General features: G+C 30.1%; 1 long non-coding RNA gene across 1 annotated transcript; it reads right to left on the bottom strand.

Moving 5' to 3' along the window:
- Positions 1 to 212: 212 nt before the first annotated feature.
- On the bottom strand, positions 213 to 2,718 carry LOC111877544 (uncharacterized). Its single transcript, XR_006186242.2, has 2 exons — positions 2,398 to 2,718; positions 213 to 1,166 (listed from the first exon to the last, which is right to left on the bottom strand). It is a non-coding gene; the product is annotated as an uncharacterized LOC111877544 (long non-coding RNA).
- Between the last annotated feature and the right edge of the window lie 2,918 nt (positions 2,719 to 5,636).

Raw genomic sequence — 5,636 nt, 5'->3', positions numbered from 1 at the left:
TTTAAAGATAATATTTATTTATTAAACGATTTAATAATAAATGTCTATAATTTATATATTGAAACATGTTATATATATATATATATATATATATATATATATATATATATATATATATATATATATATATATATATATATACATCAACTTGTAGCGTCATGATTTTTCACCCAAATGTGTTTCATTTATTTTTAAAATCTTTTAACGGAAAATGCAACGGAAGACTATAACATTGTTTATTTCAAAAACATTTTAAACCACAACGTTACGTTCAATTCAAAACCAAGATATCAAAATTATTTAATTGTAGCGAACGCATAAGTTTCAAAATTAAATAACGTTTTCAAGTGGATTTTTATTCTAATGATAAACTACCCAAAAGTGATCCCATCTCACCAAGTCAAGCTCCTAAGCTACCTGTACCAATCGTAAAGACGCAAAGCAAAGAAACAAGTGTCAGCAAATGCTTCGTGAGCCAATAGAAGTTTGTACACAACAAAAAGGAAAACATACCATCCCCTAACGGGTCAATCATTCAAATTATGATCATATAAACAAAAATGACATGTCAATCAATAATCAATCATCATTCGCATAAAATTCAATCATTCAATTTATGTATCATCCATTTACATATCATTCATTAGTGTAACATCAATCATATTTCATGCATAATCATATCATAATAGTACATCATCATATCAAAGAAATCTATCATAATCGTATAGGCGTAGGTAGTCTCATAGTGATGCCAAACCCCAAGGGAAAAACCCGTTTGCTACTTGTGTACTTGGCCAGCCAAATGCTTTAGGTGGTTCGCGACTCCCACCCGTCACACCGACCCCAAGACTCCACTTTCACTACTCCGACTATGTTAATGTACAAGTACATCGCGGTGTCGTTCTGGTGTTGGTACAAGCGGTGGCATTCGTCCGCCACCTCCTAACACCTACGTGATGTTTGTACAAGCCTTGTTCGAATGGCCAACATCACTCCAGTCCACAAACACCAAAGTGTACACGTACCATGTGTCGCACGGGCATCTAGAAAGACCGAGCAACTTGTAAATGGCTTAAGCGCTTTTCCTAGAAGGTATTTTTCAACCAACCAGGCTCGAAGGTATCCGAATAGGGTTTCATGCTAAGTGCTAGGTTCTACCCTTTGCCCTTTACGCATAACCCCGCATAATCAATCGTAAATCAAGTACAAGCATGCAATATTCGTATTATCATAATCAAGATTCATAACATTTATACCACGAAGATAGTCAAATATCAGCCGTCATTTCATATAGCATATCATAGTTGCAATTAATCATATCAAGTACATAGACATATCAACCAAATTTACTAAGCATGCAAATGTCACAGAAGACAAAACAATGACATATACTGCACATATAGGTATAATCAACAATTAATAATATTTTAATTTGACTAATCGAGCCGTTTCCGGAAAATAGTTTTCGATTATGTACAAGGTTTATGAAAAGTCTATTGACTCACCTTATCTTTTTCGATATATATGGTTTTCCTAACCGTCAACTCATAATCTTGTTATGTGAACCTAAACATATATAGTATATGTAAATATACTCATATTTCCAGTTTATTAATTTACATAACTAATATTAATAAACCAAATACTTATAATAAAAAGCAATAGCAAGTTAATAACGTTTACACCTTAATAACCATTATTTCATAATTTTACTACATTTATGAGATCATAAAGTAGAATTTCCTAATTGATGTTCAACATGCTTTTAATAATCTTGTGTTGTTTGGTGTTTTAATCCCTAATGCAGGATGGAAACAAGTAAAAGAAATAAGTATAATATCGTCTAAATGGTCTTTAATTGAATGGCTCCAACTCACTTGTTGACTAAGAATCCATGATGACCATGGCTTACCGATTCGTTTAGTTCTTATCAATCACAAGTATAAACCATTACAATTCTTATCATAATTGCATAGCACCACTGCACCAATAGCCTACATATGTACTATGTCTGGGTACGATTCGTATGAAGCCACAACTCACCTACGTTAATTACATATCATATCCTTGTGACTAGCAAAAGATGGAGTGGGGCATCATAGTAAATCAAGAGAAAGAGATTATTAAAGTAACAAACTTGCAGGCAACAAAGTAAAGGGAACTTGGTGCACTAAATTAGTAGCCTCAATATTTCGTGATTCCTTAAGGCTATGGGAAGATAAAACCATGGAAACACTTCGATTATTACATGTAGGTGATCTGTATTTGAGTTTAGAAAATACATTTGATTGGATCAAAATAAAATCAACAGTAAATTTTATAAACAGAGAAATAAAGAAAAACGGGAAGACCACATGTAGTCGAATTCACAAGGAAAGGCGATAGAATAAAAATTACCAGTTGGCGGTTCTCTTCTTCCACTCTCGAAGGACCTGGTCACGTCCCAAAGATAACCACACTCTCGAACTTCCCTTTTCTTTAGTCTCACTCTCTTTTGTTTTACTATCTCGTTCACACTTGCTTTTCTCCCTATTTTTTCCTCTGGTCGACGCAAATATGGCAGTCCCAAGGAGGGGGTTTGATCGGTGTATTTGGGGTGTAGGGGAAGTATGCGAATCGATATGGTAACGGAAACAAAGAAGAACAGATAGGTTGCGGCAGTTTCCTTAACCTCCGTAGGGTTATTTAAAACTAATATACAATCGTGAGTTACGTAGATAATTCAATTCACCAATTGAATTGTAATTTACAATTAGATACCCTTATCTTGAATACTTCTTTTAATAATGACCCTAACCATATATGATTTCCTCTTTTTCTTTTACAATCGTTTAATTGGATTTAAATAAAAAAAATATAATAACCATCCTTAAATTTTTTTTCAATTACTAATTAAATCCTAGATAATAATTTAAATATTAACTAAATCTTTTAAATCGTAATTAATCTCTTTTTGATCATGTTATTATATAATAAGCTTATAATCTGACATGAAAAATACGTACTACTTAATCCTATATAACGGAAGACTTACATCGTTAATAAAGAGGTTTTTGGGTCGTTACAATTCTACCCTCCTTAAAATGATTCCGTCCTCGGAATCTCTAAATAGTTGCATCAATTTTGCTCCTAAGTCGCCTCATCAAATTATAATCCTCAAACAAATCAATGTCATAGGAAAATTGTGCTCACCAAAAGAGATAACACACATATCAAACATTTCCCGTATTACAACTGGTTCAAAACATATACCATAATATCTAACTTCAAAATTCCTGGAGTTCGTTGTATACTACATGTGAGCACAATAATGAAGTGATACCAAATATTTACTAATACTAGCATCAGATAACACAGATCACAGATATCACACAAGCACGGATAACTATTATATCTTCAACATGTAATATGCATTAATTACTTTCTTAAAATAACTAAAATGATTGGTCCAGAATCAGTCATACATGCACACAATAGATAGTGAAAACAAAATAACCTAACCCTATATATATATATATATATATATATATATATATATATATATATATATTGGAAATTGTTTATGATTGACTATATAATTGGAATGATAATTTGAATAAATAAGAATATAAGATAATGAAAGAAATTAAAATTTGTAGAGTATATGTTCGTGTTGACAATTATACCTTTGGTAATAAGAAAATTACATTTAAACTTAAAACAAATTAACAATAATAGACTTTGTAACATAATTTGTTAATTAAATTTAAAACAAATTAACAATAATAGACTGTTGAATATAGTTTGTTATGAACAATAAAAAAATTATTGTTATAAAATCTTATTTGTGGAATATCAAACTCAGTGGCTTAAACTAAAGATTAAGGAGATTACTTTTAAACTTAAAACAAATTGAAAATAATAGACTTGGTCAATATAGTTTATTATTTAAACTTCAAACAAGTTGATAATAATATACTTCGTCAACATAGTTTGTTACGAACAATAATAAAAAATTATTGTTATAAAATTTTGTTTGTGAAATAACAAATTCAGTGGTTTAAGCCAAAGATTAAGGCATCAAGAAGTACATTTTATGCTAAAGTATAAGCGGCAAAGTCAAATATTGGCATCCTATTGCAGATTTCCAAAGTAGGATGATATAATGTGTATTTACTTTTAAAAAATAATTGAAATATAATTGTTATTAATGATAATATGGGACAACATTGAAAATGAAATTATATTATGATCCATGTGTTAGAATATATTGAATACATGTTCATTTAGGAGATTTTAACATAAATGGTCCATATTATTTATAAACATTGTTGACTAATACATCGATATATTCCAACATGTTGGTTTTATGTATCTTGACATCGATTGTTTCTGTCATGATTGTTGTTTTAATGAAGGAAAAAGTGTAAACCGCACTCTCACAAAAACACAGTTTTCAATTCAATAAAGACGAAAATCAAATAGCATTCAGCAAAGGAAGACCGATGACAAAATGTGAATTAAGAGAGTTAGAATTATTAAATTTTTTAACACGAAAGAAAAGAAAAATAAAGTAGTTTGCATACATGATAAACATATTCAAAACATCATTCCATACATGACTCATAATATAACAACAAAAACAAACATTGCAGAGGATAACGAAACATGTTATGGATGACGGATGATGGAAGTATGCAGCAACGAGTGTAAAGAGTGGTTGAAGAAACAATTTTTTTTTCGTGATTGAGAGGTTGAAGAAACAATTTTTTTTTTGTGATTTGTATGATACATAATATTATATAGGGTTAATAAGGATATATAAAATGGTAAACAATGATTTTATAAGATATTTATATCTATATATCATAACAAAATATGGAAAATAGTATAATTGGAAAACATGAGTCATGATATTATATTAAGTTAAAATAGTTATAAAAAATGTATGATTTACATCCATAATTAATAAGATATAATTAAATCATCGAATTTGAAATTGATAAGGGTACATGAATTTGAAAAGATTTAAAGATAATATTTCTTTTTTAAACTATTTAATCATAAATATTTAGATTCTATGTACTGGAACATGATAAATATACATATAATTATTTTGGAAAGTGTTTATGATTGACGGTATAATTGGAATAATAATATGCATAAATAAGAATATAAAATTCATGAAAGAAATTAAATTTGTAGAGTTTGCCCTCGTGTTGACAATTATACCCTTGGACATAAGGAAATTACCTTTAAACTTAAAACAAATTAACAATAATAGACTTGGTCAACACAATTTGTTATTTAGCTAACAAATTGACAATAATAGTATTTGTCAACATAGTTTGTTACGAACAATAAAAAAATTATTGTTATAAAATCTTGTTTGTGGAATAACAAACTCAGTGGCTTAAGCCAAAGATTAAGGAGATTGCCTTTAAACTTAAAACAAACATAGAAGGGCCAAAAACTTAAACTCATCATCAAAGCAAGCCCAAGTCTTCATTTGCAGGACTTTCTTTGATGGTTCATGTAAGCTTGGGTCTTTCATTCAGGCCCTCTTGGGGCACCCTGTGAGCTTCTGTTGTGCGACCCGGCGGCTTATGTGTGACCTGTGGCCCACACCTCCTATTTGTTCAGGGCGGGCGGCGTGA

The sequence above is a fragment of the Lactuca sativa genome, chromosome 8, assembly GCF_002870075.4.
Source record: "Lactuca sativa cultivar Salinas chromosome 8, Lsat_Salinas_v11, whole genome shotgun sequence".
NCBI classification, from domain to species: Eukaryota; Viridiplantae; Streptophyta; class Magnoliopsida; order Asterales; family Asteraceae; genus Lactuca; species Lactuca sativa.
The sequence above is the reverse complement of the archived record's forward strand: the minus strand, read 5'-3'. Positions and strand labels throughout refer to the sequence as shown.